At 37.4% G+C, this 25703-nt stretch overlaps 1 non-coding gene across 1 annotated transcript; it reads left to right on the plus strand.

Annotated features, from left to right (window-relative positions):
- Positions 1 to 8081: 8081 nt before the first annotated feature.
- LOC116549880 lies at positions 8082 to 8221 on the plus strand. The gene has a single exon (XR_004268139.1). It is a non-coding gene; the product is annotated as a U4 spliceosomal RNA (small nuclear RNA).
- Positions 8222 to 25703: the final 17482 nt, after the last annotated feature.

Here is a 25703-nt window from a genome sequence, read left to right on the forward strand (position 1 = left end):
TCCTGCTTTATTCCTCTTCCTTCACTCCTCTTCTCCTGAAAACACCCCTCCAATGAAACTTTTGAACAAAACTCTGCTTACATGAGGGAATCTTACAAGTTGGGTGCTGTGCAGGCAAGTTAAAAAAATGCCTTAAGTTCTCAACATCCATGAAATATCATTTTACATAAATTTTAAGTACAATGTAATTGTTAAAGAGAATTATTGTCAAGCTCTCCATATTTTACAAAATCTACTCTATATAAATGTACTAAACCAACTACGGGGTACTATGCTCAGTAATCTGGGTGACAGGATCATTCACACCCCAAACATCAGCATCACACAATATACCCAGGTAACAAATCTGCATGTGTACCCTCTAAGTCTAAAATAAAAGTTGAAAAAAATGCACTGGGTTTTCTCACTGGGGTTAAATAAGTTAATAAGACAAGATCACTTCTTGGTTGGGCATGGTGACTCACGCCTCTAATCCCAGCATTTTGGGAGGCTGAGGCAGGCGGATCGATTGAGGTCAGGAGTTCGAGACCAGCCTGGTCAACATGGTGTAACCCTGTCACTACTAAAAATACAAAAATTAGCCGGACATGGTGGTGCATGCCTGTAATCCCACTCAGCAGATTGAGGCAGGAGGATCACTTGAACCTGGAAGACAGAGGTTGCAGTGAGCCAAGATCGTGCCACTGTACTCTAGGCTGGGTGACACAGTGAGACTCTGTCTCAAAAAAAAAAAAAAATCCCTTCTTCAAAGAGGTTAGCAGGGGAGATGGGCAAGTAAACAATGGGGCTGCTTTAGTGTGGTAACCAAGCTGTGGAGCCAGAGGGAAGCAGTTATTAATCTCATCTGATGGAATGGGGGAATCTTCCCAGGAGTGGTCACATTTCAGATGGTTCTTGAAGGGTGAGTAGAATTCTGAGGGGTAGCAAAGGGGGAAAAGAAAATTTGGGGTATAGCAAGCCTTCTCATGTGGCTAAAGTAGGTGCTTCTCTGGAATAGAGGCCAGAAGCTTGAGCATTTAGATAGGATTGCTGTGAAGGGCCTGGGATGCCATACACAACTTTGTTTTTGTTTTGTTTTTCTGAGATGCAGTCTCACTCTGTTGCCCAGGCTGGAGTGCAGTGGCATGATCATAGCTCACTGCAGCCTTCCAGGCTCAAGAAAACCTCTAACCTTAGCCTCCCGAGTAGCTGGGACTATAGACATGTGCTACCAAGCCCGACTAATTTTTTGATTTTTATACAGAGTATAAAATCCATATTCTACATAAAATCAATCAACATAGTGAGATCTCACTATGTTGCCCAGGCTAGTTTTGAACTCCTGGGCTCAAGCGGACTCCTGCCTCAGCCTCCCAAAGTGCTAGGATTACATGTGTGAACCACCACACCTGGCCCATACATGATTTTTTTTTTATCTCATAATTATAATGCCTCTCCGCCCCTCCCACTGATTTTCACTTCTCTATACATTGCTTTATTATTCTTTCATTCTCATAAACTAATTTCAGTTCGTGTTACAAAGCATTCAGCTATACCCTACCATGCTGAAACGCTTTGTAATATGAACAAAATTAGAGAAGGGAGGCCGGGCACAGTGGCTCATGCCTATAATCCTAGCACTTTGGGAAGCCGAAGCAGGTGGATCACGAGGTCAAGAGATCGAGACCATCCTGGTCAACAAGGTGAAACTTTGTCTCTACTAAAAATACAAAAATTATCTGGGCATGGTGGTGCATGCCTGTAATCCCAGCTACTCAGGAGGTTGAGGCAGGAGAATTGCTTGAACCCAGAAGGTGGAAGTTGCGGTGAGCCAAGATCGTGTCATTGCACTCCAGCCTGGGTAACGAGAGCAAAACTCCATCTCAGAAAAAAAAAAAAAAGAAAATTAGAGAAGGGAAAGAGGAGAAGAAACCTGCAATTTTCAACTTTGTCTCCTTTCTTGAGCATTAATGGAGAGAAAAAGAAACAAAATTGGTAGAAAAACTGTAGCTTCTATAAAAAGTTGAAACTCTATCCCTCAACTGGAGAGAAAAGAAGCTCACATACTGAGCATCGAGTTCTACTACTAAATATGTGAAGCGCTTTTGAATCAACTCATTTAATACTCACTCCTTACTTCATGGGATGTGTAACTGTGATTATCTCAAGTATGAAGATAAGAAAACTGAAGCACAGGAATTCAGTCCAGGGCCAAGGCCACACAGCTGCTGTGAGGTGGCACGCTGTGTCTCCAGACTTTGCCTCTGTGCAGCAGGTTCCCGGGAAGCACTAATGGTGCGTGCCAGGGGCCAGAGCACAGAATCTGAGAATTGGGCCCTGAAATCCTGGGGTAAAGCAAAATAGAAAGAGGATTATTTAACCTGAGAAAGATGACTGAAAAAAGGGAAAGAGTATTATCGATAGGAGAGAAATGTTAAAAAGAAAAATATGCTTTAAAAACATTAGATTGATTATAAATTAGTATTCTTTCTAATAAGATACAAGTGTTAATTTTCTCAGTATTTAATAAAAAAACAGGACAACGTTTGCTAGTTTTAAGTATATATATATATGTTCAAGTAGATATATACATACACATATATACATATACCTATATTATTTCTTCCTCTTCCTCTTCCTCCTCCTCCTCCTCCTCTTCTTCTTCTTCCTTCTTCTTCTTCTTCTTTTTCTTCTTCCTCTTCCTCTTCTTCTTCTTTCTCCTTCTTCTTCAAGACAGATTTTCACTCTCTCACCCAAGCTGGAGTGCAGTGGCGCAATATTGACTCACTGCAACCCCCGCCTCCCAGGTTTAAGCGATTCTTGTGCCTCAGCCTCTAGAGTAGCCGGGACTACAAGCACATGCCACCACGTCCAGCCATATTTTTTTTGTATTTTAGTAGGGATGGGGTTTCACCATGTTGCCCGGGGTGGTCTTGAACACCAGAGCTCAGGCAATCCACCTGCCTCAGCCTCCCAAAGTGCTGGGATTAGAGGCATGAGCCACCATGCCCAGCCCATGTCATCTTTTTGTTGTTTTCATATATAGGTATATATACATGCACACACACACATACACACATAATTGAAACTACCAAATGTTTTCTGTTTCTTCTATTACAAAATACACACACGTGTGTGTGTCTCTGTGTGTGTGTGTGTGTGTGTGTGTGTGTGTATGTGTGTGTTTTAAGATGGTAAGGCAGACTTTATTCAAGGAGGCCATGGTGCTAGGTATGGGAACCACTGCAACTCGGTCTTGCAGTGGGAGGTAGAGAATGGATTCAACTCCCTGTATATTTTGATCTTTGTTTTACTTAGGCTTAAATTATGAAGCGGAACTCAAGAAAAAGAAGACTTTAAAAGGAATGGTTATAATCTTTTGTAACAATGTAAATGACTTTAAATATTTGCCATCTAAAATGCTTTAAAAGTATTCCCAATAAAGTATTATTTACATTTCAACTATATTAAAATTCCTTATTTTTCTTAAAGTAATATATTGAATTTATTTGAAATGTTTTCATCCATATATATTTATTTCCTAAAATACAGTACTATTTTCCCTGTGGATTAGCATTGCTAGGTTAGACTTGGCTCTAGAATGCAATGGGAAGTATTAGATTTCAGACAATCGGGGGATTTTCTGCCCATGCACAGTAGATAAACACACATTATACTATTGACATATATTGTATTTCTTCTCTCTTCCACTTGGGAAAACAAAGCCTATAAATCCTATTTATACCGTTAGCAATGGGGTCTTTGTTTAGTGAACCTTATAGAGCATCAGGTGTTTTTTCTTCTTGGGTCCTTAAACTGAAACTTAATTGTCCCATGTCACATCTGTTCACAACAATCATGTTACATTATTTTCCCTACATTGTGTTCTTTGAGTTGATATGATTGATGTGGCTAAATGTGATGGATCGAAAAGGTCTGTCAGGCACCACAGAAAATTTCAGAATCTCAGGTCTGCAGGCCAAAGCATCTCTTTCTATGCATACTTTGAAATAGAGTTAAATTTAGAAGAGCAATATGGTTCACCCGATTAAGAATTTTTGCCACTGATTATTGACAAACTCCTTTTTGATGATAAAGAGAAAGTATGAGTGATTTTCTATGAGTAGTTGAAGTTTGGGAGTCATTGCCTTGCTGTAAATCAGATATATTCAGGAAGGAATTAGAGTGGAAAGGGATTTACAGTTGCAAGACTGGGTTTGGAATCCCAGCTTTTCCTGTTCCAGTAATGGGGCCTTACAGAAATTGCTTTAATTCTTGGAACCACAGTTTCTCATCTGTATCATCTATCACTTGAAGTATTGTGAGAATACCAGGAAAGAATATAACTAAAGGAAAGTTATAAATTACAAAATATTATGACAAGACTCCACAGTTTTCTTGAGAGCTTAGACTGAATAGGAAACTAATTATTTTAAAATACACAGAAAGGGTAATTATTAAGATAATTAGGTCTTTGATACCCAGGAGCACCATTGTGATAGGAGGTCAAGAGATGCGTGGTGTAGAATGAATGCCCCCTGCTCTGCCTCCTTTCATACCTTGAATAGCTACCTTTCTGTTTTAACCATCATAGATTCTAACGTCAAAAATCTGAGTAGTCATTCTTGTTGAAAATGTTCTCTTGTCAGCTGATATATTCTTGACTTGTATTTTCACCACTTTTACTGTAATTATAAAATTAAAAATGGGGAAGCTGCATCAGTGTTCTCAGAATTGTCCAAGTGGCATTGTGGTTTGGAATTTTCTCCTTTCTACATTCTATTCTTGCCAGACATCTGTTCAGAGTCTACAAGTGACCGTGAATTCCTCTTTGATTTGCTTTTACAGATGGCCTGATGTAAAGTAACTTATAAGTTTGTATCTGTAACTTTAAGCTAATTGTATCTATAATAAACATCAGACACGTGGTCATGAGCAGAATGAAGAGCTGTATCATTAATTAGAAGTCGGGATAGGAAAAGAAAGACAGGGCTGGAGAGTGAAGGTGCAGAGAGAAGAGCCTTTGCTGAGGGATCAAGGTGCTCATATTTGGCAAAGAGGGCCTGCTTTCTACTAAGGTCAACTGTAGTTGGAATTATTGTTCTATTTTTGCTTTAACCTTGCAAAGACATTTAAGCCCTCTGTTCTTCAGTCTTCTCATGAAAAAAATTGTCACTTCTGTAGTTAAACTTCTGTATTGTGAGGTTACCAATTGACTGCAACAACTCAAATGTGCTTCTTTGTGTCTTTAGGTAGTCAGAAAAAATATATAAACCAATTACAGCACAAGTCAGCATCAAGCAGTAGGATCCAAACATTTACTTTTTCTCTTCAGGTAACTTCATTTATCTTGTGTTACTCATATTCTTTTGGGATTCTGCTTCTCCTCTGGGTTCCTCCCCAAGTAGCATCTTTTGGAAGAATAGTGGGATCGCTGGACGACTAGTAGCATCTTTGGCAGTGTGTTGAAGTTATTAGTTGGGGTTACTAAGAGAATTAAGGGAAATAGGTCTCTTTGGCCCCAGGCTGGTCCTTGTGGATAGGGGAGTACATTGGCTGGTTTATTTCATTTCTGAGCTGTGTCCATTGATGGTATTTATTGCTGACAATGATGGCAATGGACTTGTGTTCTCTTTATTCTCAGCTCAGTGAGGACTTTGTGTTCTCTTTTGATTGATTTGGTTCCACCTTGGCACCCCTTAGTACGGTCTGAATTCCTTAACTCCAGTTAGAGTGTTCTGCCCTTCAAACCCCAGCTCCAAAAACTCTTATCCTAATTACAGCAGCTACTGCTGGCAAGCTCTCAGATAGAACTCAGAGTTGCTATCAGATTTACCTGGCATGCTTCTGTCTCCAGTTTTGAGAGGTAGTCTCTTTCCAAAGTCCCAAAGATAGAGTAGGGGTCAGATCTCCTGCATTTGGAGTTTACCCAATATACCTGTGTTCTTTGGAGGGAAGACTGGAGAAGGTATATCAGGATCTAAGTGTTATACTTCCCATACTTTCTTTCTCCCTTTTCTTTCTTCTTTCTGTCTTCCTCCCTCTACCCCTCCCACTAGAAAAGAAGAACGTTTATTTCCTGTACATTGAATTCTCGTTTTTTCAATAGAGCTACAAGACTTACCCTACCTATTATAAATAGAAGTATCGTTTTGCTCTATAGGAGAAATCCTATGATCTGGTCTATCATGTTGTAGGATTTGGGTTACTAAAAGTGAGTCTAATCTTTGTTAGATAAAATATTAATTATTTATATTACTTTGATCATTTAAATAAAAATAAGAGTTAAACCATATAGTAAAGTATTACAATCTTCTCTTTTCTTTTCTGTCTTTTTTTTTTTTCCCAAGATGGAATCTTGCTCTGTCGCCCAGGCTGGAGTGTAATGGCACAATGTCAGCTCAGTGCAACCTCTGTCTCCTGAGTTCAAGTGACTCTCCTGCCTCAGTCTCCCAGGTAGCTGGGATTGCAGGCATACACCATCACGCCCCGCTAACTTTTTGCATTTTTTATTTTTTTTGAGATGGTGTGTCGCTCTGTCACCCATGATAGAGTGCAGTGGCATAATCTCGGCTCAATGCAACCTCCGCCTGCTGGGTTCAAGCAGTTCTTCTGCCTCAGCCTCCCAAACAGCTGGGACTATAGGCACATGCCACCATGCCCTGCTAATTTTTTGTATATTTAGTAGAGACAGGGTTTCACCAAGCTGGGCAGGCTGATCTCGAACTCCTGATATTGTTATCCTTCCACCTCGGCCTCCCAAAGTGCTAGATTACAGGCGTGAGCCACCATGCCCGGCATTTTTTGTATTTTAGAGTAATCTAGGTTGAATATCTGCTAGACTTGGCTTACAGTGTTTATCCAGGATTTCCCTTCATCTGAGGATTCCTTTTGTCTTTCTCATGGCTTATATTTTCCATTTCCCATATCCTATATCTTTGTTTTTCTGGATTTATCTATTCAATTGTTGAAACATATTTTCTAGGAAATTTCTGAGAAATTGTACCAGGAAGTATATTTTCAGGCCATTTTGCCTAAAAATATCTAATTATCTTTATTCTATCTAATGCCTAGTTGTATAACTATATATGGCATTTTGGTTGTAATAATTTTTCTTTAGAATTTTAAAGGCATTATTTCAGGGTCTTCTATCTTCCATTGGCCATTGATAAGTCTAAAGTTATTCTTTGTTTGTGGGGGGAGGAGAATATTTTATTAATTATATATAGGTAATATACACAGAGCACCAAATTTAGAAGCAAAAAAATGGTAACTAAGGAGAGAAAAGTTGGTCTTCCTCACATTCGTTTCCCCCAGTCAACTTGTTTCCTAACCTCAGGATTACAAGAACTATTATTTTGTAATATCTAACTTTTGAGGATATTCTATGTATATCTATATCTATGTATCAATGATCATATCAACCTAAATCCTGTCATTTGCACAAATTTTTGTGTGGTGTAGTATGTGTGTGTGTTTTATGCATTATACTCTGCAGGAATCAGAAGACTTTGGCTAAGATACTGCTTAAAAGAGAGGCACTAGTCTTTGATGTAACCATTCATGCCATGTGTTCATTGATGTATCATTCAATCTCTGCTATGCATCAACAATATTATGGATCTCTCAACAAAAGCAATGCTTTTATAATTTTTAAAATATTATCTGTGCATTGTGGAAAGAAGAGTATCTATGCCCTTCATATATATATAGACACATACCACACACACACATGCATATATATATATTCCAGTTCTTCTGAATATTTCATTTTACTATTAGATTTTTAATTCCTAAGAGCTTTCTCTGTTGTCTGAATATTTGTTTATAATAAAATCCAGTCTTTTATTGTGTGTCTATAATATTGTTTATTTTCTCTCAAAGGAGATTTATGATAGTAGCTTTGTCAAGGCAATTAAAATACATGTGGGGATTTTTAAAAGGTGATTGAAACGTAAGCACCTGAATGTGGCCTGTGAATACTATTAGTCAGTGTCCAATAGGGAAGCAGAACCTCTATAAATATTAAGGTATTTGGCACAGGGATTATACCTAAATATTTGTGAGAGGAGCTAGGGAAGTGAAGGACTAACAGATCAGATAAAATGTCACTAGTGGCAGTATCATAGCCGATGAGGTTTATCCGAGGCGCAATTATTGCTAATTGAAAACTTTTCCCAATACCCCACCATGACTACTTGAAATATAGTCAGCACTGGCAATTTTTAAGTCTCTACGGAGACTGAATAGATAAAATAAAATAAAATAAAATAAAAACAAAAACAAAAACAAAAAAATATCACGAGCAAATCCTCTTCAGGAACTGAAGTGGGTGGAAAAATCAGGGTCTCTAGAGACATCTAAGAAGCCTAGCATGCCCAGTCACCAGAGCAGGACTACAAACAAGAGGTCAAGGAGAGGACTGTGGGAAATGGTTTCCTCTGTACTACCACTGTAGGTTTGCCACCAGGTATCTGGTGATGAGCCTAGGAATGCTGTTTGTTGCCAGGGCCAATAGATGGGAAGAAGAACATGACATGGAGTTGAGGATATGGAAAAATAAGCTGGAATCTACTAGGCATCTCTCTACTTTTCCAGGATTATATTTAACTGTGGAATTCTTTTTATTTATTTATTTATTTTTAAAAATAGAGATGGGGTGTCACCATGTTGACCAGGCTAGTCTCAAACTCCTGGCCTCAGGTGATCCACCCATCTCAGCCTCCCAAAGTGCTGGGATTACAGGTGTGAGCCACTGCACCTGGCCAACTGTGGAATTCTTAAGAGAGTAATGACCATTGCTTAGTCTCACACCCAAATTTCATGTAAGTTTTTTTTCTCATGACTAGTTCTCCCTCAGAACCAAAAAGAAGTAACTTCCGACCACCCAAGTCAGCAGTAGAACAGTATAGCATATGGACTATGAATGTAATTGTAGGGTGGTCTGTTTGGGATGCTTAATTTTTCTTTTTGGACCAGTCGAGTTCTCAGAGAAGACTCTCTCTGCTGCACAGAGAGTAAAGATCTGGGGGACTGTGGCTAGTTACCAAAGAGAGAGGAAGACAGAGGGGTGGCCTCAGCTGTGATGATGTAGATACTACACTTTTCTTACCCCAACTCTTGTTCTCTGTTTAAATAAGTCTAAAGTTCTCTGTTTATTTCTTCAGAGACTATATCTTCAGTTTCTTTTTTCAAGATATAGCTGAATTATCTCCATTTCTACAAGTATCTGTGGTAGCCAGTTTCTGAGCATTTGGGCAATTCTATGACTTAAACCACTTTAGCTATTGGCTTCTTCCTCTGCTAGTTTAAAATTAGTTTTTCTCAGTCTTGCTGAGTCATTTCTTTTTATTTTTTAATTTTTATTATTTTTTTCTTTTTTTACTTGGTTACTGACCTTTTGATTTGGTGAGTCATTTCTTCTTAAGCATTTGATTGCTAGTTTATGAAATGTTATAACTATAATCTCTGTATCTATTCTCCTTCCTTTTATGAATTTATATCCTCAAAAACTTCTATTGTCATTATAGAATGGTTTAAAGAGCAAGTAAAAATAAATACATGTGGCCAGGCATGGTGGCTCATGCCTGTAATCCTAGCACTCTGGGAGGCCGAGGTGGGCGGATCACCTGAAGTCAGGAGTTCAAGACCAGCCTGACCAACATGGTGAAACCCTATCTTTAAAAAAAAAAAAAAAAACAGATACACATGTTCAATATGCCATCTTTGGCTAGGAGTGCACACGAACTTATTTTATCTCCTTGGAAATAAAAAAAAGATTGGATTAAAAAAAATATTCCCGTGGCCCATGATGGGAACATTGAGACATAAAGCAGCTTGAGCACATATCCTGGCTTTTCTCTTGTTCCTTATTCTGTCTACATATGGAATAATAAAACAGCCAGATTTCCAAATCAGGATGATGAATATGAGTCCACAATTTGTGCAAGAATGTCATTTATTTCTTCACTCAACAGTTATATTTTGAGCAACCATAACATTTCTGGCACTGTTTTAGGTGATGGAGATACATCAGTCACAAACAGAAAATCTCCCGTTCTTTAAATTCTAATGAAGGACACAGACAACAAGAAAAATAAGGTGTTGGCTTCAAAGAAAAATAAAGAATGCTCGCTTTTTCAGCACATATACTAAAATTGGAACAATACAGAGAAGATTAGCATGAAAAAATAAAAAAATAAAAAAAATAAAGCAAGTAGGACAGAAGGTTGTGGTTCTGCTATTTTATGTAGAATGGAGAGGGAAAGTCTCTCTGGAAGACCACTTTTAATCAGAGACTTGAAAACAGTGAGAAAACAAAGAGGGGAAAAGCCTTCCAGGCAGGAGAATCAGGGCTGTAGGGCACGAGATTAAATTAGTCCAAATAATTTCTGAGGTAAATTACGTTGGTGAGACTGTGACTGTTGGTGGATTTGATACAGTTCTTAATAGGACCACTGGCTGCCCTGCTGGTCTTTTCTTCAGTTACATCTATACTGTTCGAGGAGCAAATTTGTCCAGAGCATGAGAGCTCAGGTAAAAGAATTCATTCTCCCTAGTGCCAGGCAATAGTTGAGGGAGCAGCAGGAGACGAGGCAGCCTGTGTCCTCACAAGCTTTGGCACAAAGCCTAGTATTCCATGAAGCAGCTCAGCCATATCTCTGAATTCCTCTAAGGAGGGCTGTACTTTCCAATCACCTATGGCCTTAGAAGGAGACACGCCTAACCCAGTAATGTTGAAAATAAACCACTGGACTGATTCATGTGTGGTCCCTATGGTTGAAAAATGGCTATCATTTGCATCTGGTGCAGCTACAGAGAAAAGATGCCCTTTGCTTTTGCATTAGCAGAGATGTAATATAAGAAAAGACTGGCACATTGTAAAAATGAACAAAAAAATCAACTTTTTTACTCTCTATCACTTGCTAGTTTGTGTCTGAAAGAGCCTAACAGATTAAGCAAATAGCTGAAGGAGATCAGATGTGAGTGAGCAAAGGGAAAGTGCTAATGACTTAAACAGGTTTGGCTACTAGAAAGATGAAGAGCAGGCTAAAACCTGATGGATGTCGTTGAAGTAAAATTTTGGAGAGAGGGAGCATAAATCTTTTTTTCCCCATGAGGCATTTTATTTGTAAATATGGATTACACCTCTAGAAAAAGATTCCCAGGATCTTCCCTCCTTTGTGTTTTCATCTTGATTCTTTGTGGTCCATGATGCCAGCTTAGGTTATCAGTACAACGAACATAAACCAGCAGGATGGAAGCAAATTATTCTGCCATTTTTCTAGATCTTTGAGTTGCATATCAAATCTGGGGCTGATGACTCCACACTTTTTTAGCCTTCCTGTGAGGTTCACAACAATTATCCCCACTCTGTGATCATCATCAATGACTTTAAATTTGTCAGTGTAACCAAATGTAACCATGCTTCATCATCACAGTTAGAAACCGGACAATAACTTTGGAATATGGCCTAATAAGAAGAACCTAGCATTTGCCTCTCTTTTCAGTGTTGTTGAATCTAGCATTTGCTTCTCTCTTCAGCATTGTCATTAGCCAGGACATTTATGCACACCACTGTGGCAATGCAGAAAGATGGCAGAAAGAGTAAAGGACGGGAGAGTGCACAGAGTAATCCAGAACAAACCCTTACAAAGAACCAATGAGGGCTTTTTGTGACAAACTTACAGTATACACACATACATAAAAAGACTTCCTGGAATTATGAAACATGATTTTCATAAATAAAATCATTAGACTAAATAAAAAAGAGAATGGTCTTTGCTGAGAATTAAATTGATAGTTTGGGAGATTACGTAAAAGACAAAGAAAACCCAAAAGAGCAAAACAAAACGAAATACAAAAATAAATCATAAGATAAAGAGAAGAAATTTGGAGGACATTTAAAGAGTAAGAACATAATAAAAATTAGAATTCCAGAATTAATTTTGTTACTCTTCCCAGTCAGATATTATTACAGAGCCCAGCCAGCAGCTCCACCTGATAGGAGAGTCCAGCTAGGACTGTCCATGGAGTCTTTTTACAAGTGTTTTCACTACTCCATGGAGCTCAGCCATCAATACTGTTCAATCTAAGAGCACAGAAAGTGACCACAGCCTAACTATAGAACCTGTCACCAAGGTCTGCCAGTTTGGGGTTGGAACCAGATGGCCAATCCAGAAGCCCAGGCTAGATGAAATAGTACAGATCAATCACCACCAAAGAACACCTGAAATGGCCAGACGGGGTGGTCATTTCCTCAAATGCATAGCAATCAGTGTAAAGAAACAAGGATTATGAAAAATCTGGGAAATGTGATAGCACCAAAAGAAATTAAGAAAGCTGCAAACATAGACACAGAAGAAATGGAGATATATGAAATGACTGACAAATAATTCAGAATACTCCTCTTTTAAAAGTTCAGGGAACTCCAAGAAAATACAAGTAGAAAATTAAATGAAACTTGGAAAACAATTCATGAACAAAGAAGTTTGGCCCTCCAAAACAGAAAACAAATAGAAACCCTAGAGATAAAAAAAATACACTAACTAAATTGAAAAATTCAATAGAAAACTTCAACAGCAAACTTGATGAAGCAAAAGAAAAAATTAGTGAGCACAAAGATAGGATGTGTAAAATTATCCAATTAGAGGAGCAAAAAGAAAAAAGAATAAAGAAAGTCTAATAATAAGAAAATTATGGAATACCATTAAGGAAAACAACTTTCACCAAATAGGAGTTTCTGACGGAGAAGAGAGGGAAAAGGGCCTACAAATTATATTGAGGGAAATAATGGGTGAAATTTTTCCAAATCTGGGGAAAAAAGACAACATCCTAGTAGAGAAGGCACAGAGGTCACCAATCAAATTCAAACCAAAGAGGAGTTCACCAAGACACACCATAATAAAAATATTTTTTAAAAAATGGAAGAAGACTGAAGGCAGCAAGAGATAGAAATATATTACATTCAAGGGAATTCTAATATGGCTTTCAGCAGATTTCTCAGTAGAAAGCCTGGAGGCCAGGAAAGAGGAGGAAAATATATTCAAAATGCTGAAGGGAAATAAGCAAACAAATAACCAATAATATTTTATCTGGCAAAGCTGTCATTCAGAAATGAGGAAGAAATAAAAACCTTCCCAGATAAGCAAAAGCTAAGGGAGCTCATTAGCACTAGGCCTGCTGTACAGAAATTACTAAAGGAAATTCTTTAAGCTCAAATTAAAGGATGTTAATTACAGCAAAACAATTATGAAAGTAAAAACTCAATGTTCAAATGAATACATGGTCACACTTAGAATTCTCTAATACTATAAATGTGTGTAAAGCAATGTTATCATTGTTAGAACAGTTAGAAAACAAAACAATTAAAAACAATGAGCTATAATAAAAGGTTAAGGGATACAAATTGCAAAAATAAGTGTAAATTTTGACATCAAGATTATAAAAAGTGTGAGGCATGATTAAAAGTATTTGTATGTGATTACAGGCAAATTGGTATCAGCTTAGTGTAGAATGTTAAGATGTTTTAAACCTTGCAGTAACCACAAAGCAAAAATCTATTAGAAGTTGTGCAAAATAGAAAAAGAATGGATTTGAAGCATACCACCACAGAAAGCCATCAAGCACAAAAGCAGATGGCAAGAGAAGAAAAAAGAAACAAAGGACCTACTAAACAATCAGATTAAAAAATTATAATAGCAAGTCATTGATAATTACCTTGCATGTAAATTGATTCAATTCTTCAATAAAATGACAGAGTGTCTGAATGTATTTAATACAAAAGACACCAAGATTTCACTGTATCCTTCCTACAAGAGGCTCAGTTTGCTAGTAAGGACACAGATGAACTGAAAATAAAGGTATAAAAAAAGATATTTCATGGAAATGGAAACTAAAAAAGACCAGGAGAAGCTATACTTATATCAGAGAAAATAGACTTTAAATAAAAAACTATAAAAGAGTCAAAGAAGGTCATTACATAATGTTACAGAAGTCAATTTACCAAAAAGACATAACAATTATAAATATATATTCACCCAACATCAGAGCACTTAAATATATAAACATTTATTAAGTGATCTAAAGGGAGAGACAGATTGCAATACTATAATAGTAGGGGAACTCCATAGTGGACAGATTATCAAGTGAGAAAATTAATAAGAAAATATTGGACCAGAATTACACTTTAAACCAAATGGACCAAGGTAATATTATGTATATGACTTGGTCATATACAGCAGGAGAATATACATTCTTATCAAATGCACAGGGAACATTCTGCAGGATAGATCATATGATAGGCCACAAAAAATCTTAACCAATTTAAGAGGATTGAAAGCATTTGCCTGGGTTCAAGTGATCTTCCCACCTCAGCCTCCCTAAGTTCTGGGATTACAGATATGAGCCACCATTCCCAGCCCCAAGTAGCTGGGACCATAGGCATGTGCCGCCAAGCCCAGCAAAAAATTTTTGCAGAGATGATGTTTCATCATGTTGCTCAGGCTGGTCTCAAACTCCTGAGCTCAAGCAATCCACCGACCTCAGCCTCCCAAAGTTATGGAATTACAGATATGACCCACCATGCCCAGCCCTTCTCTGATCCTTATTATTTCTTTTCTTCTACTAATTTTGGGTTGGTTTGCTCTTACTTTTCTCATTCTTTAAGATGCATTGTTAGGTTATTTATTTAATGTTTTTCTCCTTTAATGACGTATGCACTTATAGCTACAACTTTCCCTTTTAATACTGCTTTCACTGTGTTGAATAGGTTTTAATATGATGTGTTTTCATTATTATTTATTTCAAGAAATTTTTCAATTTCTTTCTTAATTTCTTCATTGACCCACTCGTCATTCAGGAGTGTATTGTTTAATTTCCATGCATTTGTACATTCTTCCAAAATTCTTATTGTTGATTTCTAGTTTTATTCTGTTGTGGTCAGAGAAGATACTTGATATTATTTCAAGTATTCTAATGCTTTAAGATTTGTTTTGTGGCCTAACATATGGTTTATCCTTAAGAATGATCCATGTGTTGAGGAGAATATGTATTCTGCGGTTGTTGGATAAAATGTTCCGTTAATCTTTATTAGTTTGATTTGGTCTATAGTGCAGATTAAGTCCAATGTTCCTTTGTTGATTTTCTGTCTTGAATGATTTTTCCAATGCTGCAAGTGGGGTGTTGAAGTTTCTAGCTGTTATTGTAGTCTCTCTCTCTCTCTTTAGTTCTAACAATATTTGCTTTATATATCTATGTGTTCTTCCCTGTCCTTTTCTCAAGAAGAAGGAGTATCTTATTCTGAAGTCAGTACATCTCTCTGCAGGCTTCAGAAGAAGATACCCCTTCACATCTGAAGCTAGCACATCTCTGAGTCTCACCCAAGGCCAATGGCAAGTACTACCTGGCTAAGGCTCCTGATTGCCATGATGAATCATGCCAGGACTGGTTCTTTGCCTACAAGACAGAGGGTTTTTTGTTTTTCGGTTTTTGGTTTTTTTTTTAACCAGACTGTGTCTAGAAATATCATTCAGGAACTAGGGCCTGGAATGGGGTCCTCAGGACTCTGCCTGGTGCCCATGCTACAGTAGATGGGCCGGTACCTAAGTTGCAAGACGAAGTCCTTTTTACTCTTCTCTCTTCCTCTCCTCAGGGTGGAGAAAAGTTCTCTCTCCTGGAGCTGTGAGCTGAGCTGCCTGGGTTTTGGAGAGGGGTGGTGCAAGCACTCTCATGGCCACCCTGGCTGGTCTCTTACTAAGTTGCATGCTCCTCAAGTCCACTGGCTCTGAGCCCAGCACAACATCATGTCTTGACTGTGAATTGCAGTCTTTGTGGCTTACAAGGCCTTGTGATTTTATTTAGAACCCCGGAGCCCTTTAGCCTGAAATAACAGGACTTGTAGAATTCAGGTTCTGACTGCTAAAATGAGCAATTCCTTTATGGCTGAAGCTGGTCTAAATGTACCCTCCATGGACACAGGCTGAGTTCTGCCCAGTGTTGCTTTCTGCTGTGACACAGCAGCACTGAGTTCCAGTGCAAAGTCCCACACTTGCTGTGCTCTCCACACTGCAAGTGCAGATTCTCCCTCCATGCTGTGCAGTCACTGTTGGGGGATGGGAGAGGGATGGTGGTAGCAATCCAAGACTATCTTTCCTACCCTCTTCAGTGCCTCTTTCAGTGACATGAAGTTAAAACCAGGTTTTTATAAAGTGTGTGTGTGTGTGTGTGTGTGTGTGTGTGCGTATAGCTGTTAAGTTTGGTGTTCTTACCAAAATAACAATCAGTGGAGGCTTCTATTGCTTGCTCTGCTTCCTCCATATCACATTTAGTTGTCACATCTCCTTATGTTCTTCCTGGCTGTAACAGTTTCTCAGATTTGCTTTTGATGACTGACAGTTTTGAAGAATATTGGGTAGGTATTTTGTAGAATTGCTTCATCAATTATGATTTTTCTGATATTTTTCTCATAATTAGACTGGCATTTTGGGTTTGGGGAGAAAGATCACAGAGGTAAAGTGCTTTTTTTATCATGTTGTACCAGGAGTACTATCACCATAATGTAAACAGTTGATGTTGACCTTGATCACCTGGCTAGGTAGTGTTCGTCAATTGCTTTTTTTACTATAAAGTTACTCTGTTCTTTCTCTTTTACCATATTATAGTTTTTAGAACAAAGTCACTATGAAAGCTCACACTTAAAGAGTGAGGATTACGTTCCACTTCCCTGAGAACAGAGCCTGTACATACATGATTTGAAATTATTCTGTATGAGAAATTTGTTTCTCCTCCCATATTTATTTATTCAATCATTTATTTAGTTTAATATGGACTCTTGGATATTTATTTTATACTGGCTAATAATCTAATATTACTTTATTTTGTTGCTAAAATTGTGAAAGTTTGGGCCAATGGGAGGGCTTGCACTTGGCTTCTGTGTCCCTTTGACGTATCTCCATCATTGTGGGTTTTTGATTTATTTTGAGCACTTACTGTTCTAACACTACAAGATGATGCAATTTACATCATATATTACCTTCACTAGTATCCAGTGACCCATTGTTCCTTTTATTAGAGTATAATCTTAGAAATCAGATCTGAGTACTGGGCATATTCTTTGCTTTTAGGGTGTTGTTGCTTCTAAGCTATCTCAACTGGTAGAACAAGGATATATTTGTGTATATTAACTAATGTATATATATATAAATGTTTCTAATTAATCATTTGTATCTATATTAAAACTAATCATGAGTTCATACAGATGTCTCCAACTCTATTCCATTACCCCATGTATCATTCTAGCCTCTCCTATTGGCTTATTTGTAAACTCCAACTCTAACAGCCAGACATCTGGCTTCTACTGTCTGCCAGCCTTTTACTTAATTTTTCAATTCCAGCATACATGGATATCAATATGTCAATATTAGAACTGTTAAACTCTACTACTGTGGGGAAAATGTCTTATCAACTAGAATACCATGCTTATGTACATTTTCTCTTGCTTTTAGTCTTACAGACACCGCATACTTCCAAAGTGACTTAAATCAGCATACCTTTCCCCTACTCTCTACATTTGTTTTATAATTTGTTAATTTTTTGGAAAAATCATTATATTAATTTAGATGTACATTTACGTGGGGTAAATATTTGGAGAATTTCAGTCAAATGTTGGGTGGGTTCTGTATTGTTGTAGGACTTATAAAAATTAGAGATGTTTTCCTATTTTAAGTTAGTTTGCTCATTTAAACTGTCATATCAGAAAGCGAAAAATAAGTCCTGAAGATATAGAAACCAGCCAAAATATTTTGTTGTCTCTTTATTCGTTTCAAACACAGTGACAAGCAATATCCAGATATTACCTGCACTTTCCTGCCCTCTGCTTGAGGGTGAGATTCTTTAATTTTCCAAATAGTCTGGAGTTCCAGAGGTGGGGGTGAATGACAAAGGTTTTACTCCACAGCTACAGCAGAGCCTCTACCAGCAGGACTGGGTTAATGGCAGAAGGGGCAAAAATGTCCCAATTCTTTTTATTGCTTTCTTTCAGGCAAGAAATTGTGGGCTCATGGTGAGACTCAATCATAAGCCTATGATCTCATTTAGAGCACTGAGGGCAAGTTTCTTCTTATACTTCGTAGAAATAGAAAAAAAAACAAGGCTTATGCCTGGAAAAACAACACAGGCACTGTGAGCTGAGGATTTACACACTGCTGGCTTACACATGGGTGGTGGCAGATATTTCAGGTTCCCCAAACGAGATTTTTCTCAAGGTCTACTATAAGACATTCATCTTTCTACACTGAAAGAACTGCATAGAAACCAAACACAAGTGTGTTTGGAGTCAAATGAATGGTTTTGTGGATGAACGCATCCACATATTGAAAAGTTCTTGGGTATTAAATTCCACATCTAGGAAATCCCATTGAACTACACAATAGAATGGTTTGAAAATCAGCCTCATTTAGGTGATTCTGAGAATACCCTTTTAGGATGTTGACAATGCTGTTATCCTTCTTAAAACAATCCTTAAGGACTATATTTTGAAGTAAGCTCTTAGGTTGTTGTTCCATGATAAAGTCATTTTCTAGGCAATTCCCTATGGAATTGGCAATTTAATTTCAACAACTACAGAGATGATCCTGATAAAACCTCAGCACAGATCACCGGCAGCATAATTCTTTTTTAAGATAAAGGAAAGGTTACTCCATGGCTATTTCATCAGGATTGCTTACCTTAGTGGTCATTGACTACATTTGTTTACAGACTGGTCCTTTAGTGCCCTGCTGGGACTATTTCCATATTTGTGTTACCTGCATTACTCCCTATGAATTTTAACTGCTATTGTGTCCCTAGAATTCATACTCATTGACCCTATTATGCCCCAGGAGCAACAGTAAAGAAATCCAATATAACCTTCTCACAAAACAACCCAGGCTCAACGGTATGATTTGTATCTATTAGTTTTACCAAATATATACAATATATATTAAATTATACGTAATACATAATTTCTCTCTCACTCTCTTTCTCTCTCTCTCTCCACTCTTTGCAGATAGCTTATGTCCAGCTATACCATACATGGCCAAACATCAGGTGTTTCTAGAAGCTCTTGATCATATTTTACCTTTATAAATCTGGAACACCTGGCATACTGCTTATTTCCATCCTTATTTAGGAAAACATGCAAAAAATGTGACTTTTTTTTCCCTCAGACAAGTCACAACATTGATATCAATGGCATCTCTAGCCAGAAAGCAAGGTGAGCACATGAATTGGGATAGCACATAGACATAATCCCATTGAGAGCACATTATTTGTATTATTGAGAATAGGATTGTTTTAAAATTTATATTGTGAAAATTGATTTCTTTTGTTATTAATAATGAAATATCTTTAGATTCTAATTTTTTCTATTTGGGCAAATGTCATAATGTTTTAGTTTAAACATACGATTTATGGTTTAAAATGCTGTTTTAAAGAAACAGTATAATATAGAGGTTAAGAAGGTAGGCTCTGGAACCATACTGCCTGGTTTTCAATCCAACTGCCCTACTTACCAACTGGTATTATGTGACCTTAAGCATGTTATTTATCTTTTTGGTGCTTCAGTTTCCAGCAAAAACTAGTTCTACATTATACAATTATAGTGGGCATAGCAAAAGAATTAATAGATATCAGGTTCTTAGAAAAAATATCTTGATACAGAGTAAATATTTACTAAATGTCAGTTACTCATTATTGTACACATATCATACCACAGTCTATTTTAATTTGTTTGGTAATATACTTTGGTTTTAAATAGTTACTCATAAATTACGTGGTATTTGTGACCAAATAGAAGTTGTAGAGTATATCAAATTCCTAAATAGTCTGGTTTATCATTATTATTATTATTATTATTATTATTATTATTTTAGATAGAGTATCACTCTGTCACCAGGCTGGAGTACCAAGGCACAATCTTGGCTCACTGCAACTTCCACCTCCTGGGTTCAAGTGATTTTCCTGCCTCAGCCTCCTGAGTAGCTGGGACTACAGGCACATGCCACCATGCTCAGCTAATTTTTGTATTTTTAGTAGAGACGGGATTTCACCATATTGGCCAGGATGGTCTCAATCTCTTGGCCTTGTGATTCACCTGCCTCGGCCTGCCAAAGTGCTGGGATTACAGGTGTGAGCCACCGTGCTCAGCCTGGCTTATGTCATAGCCCACAGCAAAACTTTGAAGAAATTGAAAAATAGGACTACTTTTCTTTGAAATTATAGTTTAAATATCTACCACCTATTGGAGTAATAATCCATAAGCTATATTGCAATCCATATAAAGCTGAACCTCCTGCTCTCACTCTGATGTCAACCTGAGCATAATGTGTAACTGGAGAACAAACATACAAACAAAAACGTAACATCCCTAAAATTCAGAAAGCAGTTTAGTTTACTAATATCTCTGAAAAACCACCAAAAAGGAGTTTTGGTCTTAATATGCAACAAAATGTATTTAAATCCTTTTTCTACCTATCTTCTTTTTTTTTTTATTTAGAAGAAGTCTTGCTCTTGTTCCCCAGGTTGGAGTGCAATGGCATGATCTCTGCTCACTGCAACCTCTACCTCCCGGGTTCATGCGATTCTCCTGCCTCAACCTCCCAAGTAGCTGGGATTACAGGGATTTGCCATCACATCCAGCTAATTTTTGTATTTTTAGTAGAGATGGGGTTTACCATGTTGGCCAGGCTGGCCTCAAATTGCTAACCTCAGGTGATTTGCCCCCTGTGGCCTCCCAAAGTGCTGGGATTACAGGCATGAGCCACCGCGCCTGGCCCCACTTATCTTCTTTCTTTTTCTTTTTTGAGAAGGAGGTTCACTCTTGTTGCTCAGGGAAATAGAGCGATGTTGGCTCACTGCAATCTCTGCCTTTTGGGTTCAAGGGATTCTCCTGCCTCAGCTCCCTGAGTAGCAGGGATTACAGACATGCACCACCACAGCTGGCTAATTTTGTATTTTTAGTAGAGATGGGGTTTCACCGTGTTGGCCAGGCTGGCCTCGAACTCCTGACATCTGGTGATCCGCACCCCCCCTCAGCCTCCCAAAGTGCTGGGATTACAGGCGTGAGCTCCCGTGCCTGGACCCACTGATCTTCTTTAAGTCCTGTACCACATGTTAGAGCAGCTCACTCTATATTCATCCTTAGAATTTCTTAAAATGTGCCCTTAGCTGGGCGCGGTGGCTCACACCTGTAATCCCAGCACTGTGGGAGGCCGAGGCGGGTGGATCACGAGGTCAAGAGATCGAGACCATCCTGGTCAACACGGCGAAACCCCATGTCTACTAAAACTACAAAAAATTAGCTGGGCATGGTGGTGCATGCCTGTAATCGCAGCTACTCAGGAGGCTGAGGCAGGAGAATTGCCTGAACCCAGGAGGCAGAGGTTGCGGTGAGCCAAGATCATGCCACTGCACTCCAGCCTGGGTAACAAGAGCGAAACTCCGTCTCAAAAAAAAAAAAAAAAAAAAAATGTGCCCTAAAGACGGCCTGGATTAGTCCTTACCTTTCTTGCCCTCCTTTCCTGTAGGATCAATATTTTTCTTCTGCAAGCAACTCTTTGTCATTTCTGGTATAAATCAATCTAGCTCAAACCCCTTTCATTTATTTATTTATTTGGTACTCCGATCTGCACAACACAATCTAGACATTTAAGACTCAAAAAAAAGTTATTCATGTGATCAGGCCAAGAAAGAGGATATGAAGGTTTATATGTTGGCTTAAACTTGTAAACCCAGCACTTCGGGATGCAGAGGCAGGAGGATCAGTTGAGTCTAGGAGTTTGAGATCAGCGTAGACAACATAGTAAGATACTATCTCTACAAAAAATAAAAAGTATAGCTGGGCATGGTGTCACATACCTGTAGTTGCTGCTACTTGGGAGGCTGAGGTGGGAGAAGTGCTTGAGCCCAGGAGATCGAGGCTGCAGTGAACCATGATTGTGCCACTGCACTCCGGCCTGGGCAACAGAGCAAGACCCTGACTCAGTAAATAAATATTTTTAAATAAACAAAATTTAATATTTTCTACAACAAATGGAGCTATAGAAAAAATAGACTATATAATTAATAAAGACACATACATACATACATACTCAGTAAGTATTTTTCAGCCCATGCTTATGCTTACTAGTCAACTGACAAAACAAACATGGAAAAACAGCTATAATGATAAATTCTGGTTTCTTGAGACATGCGAAGTCTAACTTTAGAAAGAACTTGATGATCAACTGATTCTGGTCAAAAAGTACTAATTGGTTACATCTCGAAGTGGTTACATATCAAAAGTAACACAATTAAGCATGTGTTTTGGATAGTGTCCTTGTTTCTAAACATTGTAAAAAATAATATTAAAATCTTGCTTTATCAGAAGATTTTGTCAAACAGTCCTTTTAGAATCTGAATCCTTGTTTGGAATCACTACTCATTTTATTACTTAGTTTGTTTTTTTGAAAAAATGAGAGAGAAATTAAAATCTTCTATTGGAACATAAGAGAGTGAGACCAGCAATACTGCATAGTATGTTTTATTGTTAATGCATCCTTTCATAATGAGATAGTAGAATCAGATGTAAGTAATTTGATATGACCCTTAGCTGTTAGCAAGTGGTAAAATGTTGATTGGCTTATACTGTTGCCTAACCACACCCCCAAACAAGTTTTCAGGTTAGGAATAATTTTTGAAATAGGTTACAGATGGTATAATCATATGGTAAATGTTTGGAGTTAAAGTGAAGATAAATCAATAGCTGAAAATATTCTTGGTGTAAATAATAAAAAGTATTCTAGGGATGAAACTGACACTTTTTGGGCTCATGAGCATTTATTTAGATATTTAGAAGAAAATTCTGAGCTGTTTTATTCTTTATCATAGAAAAGCATTTTTTTCTGAAATACATGGATCCTTTGAAGTAAATATATAAACAATCAACAGCAACAGTTTTTGTACCTCAAGTTATTTATCTGACTTTGTGAAGCAGATATATTTTTCTGGTATGCAAAGCCTTAACAGGTAGGTATCAAAGATGATTATTTGTCTTGATTTTTTGCCTTAGGAAATGGTTTGAAGTCGATCTAATGATTAAACCTTTAGGAAAAAAATAAATCATTCATATCCTCCCTGTGTGATTTATTGCTTTTATCACAACTGGATATTAACAATATTTCCTAGGCACTATAGATAGTGCTTTATGTTTAACTGTAAGAGAAGTTTGTCTAGAAAAAAAAAGCAATGTTGTTTTACTGGTTCATCAGGAGGATAAGCCCTTTTAAGAACCACTATACAATGTCAGTGATTCAGAGAAAGTCCTCTTACCCTTTTACCTAGAGAGTAGTTGTCAGTTAATGTTAATTCTTATTCCAAAGAGTCATCCTTACTTCCTGTTAGTAACATTTAGTAAATTCTGAAGATATATGCAAAATGTAAAGTTGTGTCATAAATTATGGCCATTAAAGTGTTACTGTACACAGAATACACCTTACTGAAATCATGTTTAGCTTCCCTTCTATTGGATACTTTTTGTGCTCATATGGAATTATTGTCTTATGATACTTAAAGCAAAGGAAAGCAAAGAGTTCAACACAAAGTAGAGAGAGGACAATAGTAAGCTCTCAACTGCCGAGATTAGTAATGTGCTTTGAGTCTGCAGAAAATCAAACAGTGAGGTACTGACTTAATAGGGGGCAGAATCCTGTTTGTCATTCACTGTTTACTCACAGTTTAAACACATTTTACTGTTAATTAACATCTTCAGTCTTTATACAGTTTTCTTTGTACAAGTAAGAATAGTACTGTAGACTTTTTATTAGACTTTTCAGAGACCCACAGATCTCTGAAATTGTCTGCTCTTGCTATGAAATGTGTAACAAAGTAGCCGATAGCAGAGTATTTTCTCCACTAAGAGTCTGATCCTTACTCTAGGTCTATTCTAGTGCTGTTGAAAAAGTAATTACCAGTCTTAAAAATTTGTCCTAAGAAAGCTCTGTATTGATATAAAAAAGTAGGACCAGACATCTGGTAGACATAGGCTACCTACAAAGTAACAGAAGAATGTATGTGATATGCTTTACTTATTTGCTTTGTTGAAGCATATATTTTCTGAGTTTTATAGTTTTATGTCTATCACTTTGTCGTTGACTACCTTATTTTAGCAGAACTCATCTTCCAGTGGCTTTCTAAGAAAACGTTTATGGACTTGTTTATATGAAAATGTCTTTTTTTTTTTTTTTTTTTTGGTGAGTCAGGGTCTTGCTCCGTCACTCAGCACACCTGGTATGATTTTTTTTTCAGTCATTGTTCTGGCCATTTGGCAGGCCTTTTTCATGTGGAAATGTATATTTTTTCATTCTGAAATTTTTACTTAAATTGTATCCTTAATAATTGTATCTGAGGCATTTTCTCTTTTCTGTTTCTGAAAATTCTGTTGGTCAAACAGAGATCTCTTGGTTTTGGTCATTTATTTGTTTTCTTCAGTGGTGAAATTTTTCATAATTTTATTAAATTAGTAAGAAATCTCAACATGAATATTTAGAAGTTCTGTTTAGTACATTTTTTCATAACTGTGTTTCTAATTTCTAAGAATACTTTCTTGTTCTCTGAATGTTCCTTTATTTTTCAGCCCTAGCCAACATATTGTTTGCAGCTTTGTGAGTGACCTTCAGGCAGAGATATCTAGCTTAGTCATATCTGGATCTTGACCCACAAAAACTATGAGATGATAAATGTTGTTTTAAATGCTAGGTTTTGGAATAATGGTTTATGCAGCAATAGATAACAAGCAAATACAACAAAGCTTTTTGGTTTTCTTAAAAATATATATTTTTTTCCATGAGAAAAGACAAGCAACACAGCTGAATATAGCAGTATTCTCTTAACACAGGGCAAAAAGAATATTTTATATACATTTACTATTAGTGTTTTTGTCATTTTACATAGATCAAATTATAAAGAATGAATATTAATATATTTTTTCATTTCTATCATTCATGAATTGCTGACTCTCTTATGATGTTATTAATGGCTATTAATGAATGTCCTACATTCTCAATTTGTTTAATTTCAAATTACTTTCCATGTTGCCAGTCTGTATATTTTTATTTTGTTCTGAATTGTGAAGATAAACCTTTAAACCACAAAATTTCAAATGAGCAGTGTATTAAAAGCCCCCCACTGGCCAGGTGCAGCGGCTCATGCCTGTAATCCCAGCACTTTGTGAAGCCGGGCAGAAGGATCACTTGAGCTCAGGAGTTCAAGGCCAGCCTGGGGTAGCACGGTGAGATCCCATTTCTACAAAAAATAGGATGGTGCATGCCTGTGGTCCTAGGTATTTGGGAGGCTGTGGTGGGAGGATTGCTTGAGCCTGGGAGTCAAGGCTGCAGTGAGCCATGATCATACCATTGCATTGGAGCCTGGGCAACAGAGTGAGACCTTGTTTCAAAAAAGAAAAAAAAAAAGCCCTGACCCCAATACTGTCATTACCAATGACCATTAAGGTGATAAAGAATGTAATTATGACCAGGAGCAGCATGAATTCCATTTATCTTCAAATGCACGTTCACTGAAGATGCGATGATCAGTGACAAAATTAGTGAATAAAATGGGAGTCCTGTATACCCTTGTTCCTTCTTTTATTTATTTATTTTTGTTTTTCTGTTTCTTCTTTTTATTGATTTTTATTACTTTTAAAAAATCTA

This window comes from Sapajus apella, unplaced genomic scaffold (assembly GCF_009761245.1).
Source record: "Sapajus apella isolate SASKATOON/1434 unplaced genomic scaffold, GSC_monkey_1.0 scaffold6, whole genome shotgun sequence".
NCBI lineage: Eukaryota > Metazoa > Chordata > Mammalia > Primates > Cebidae > Sapajus > Sapajus apella.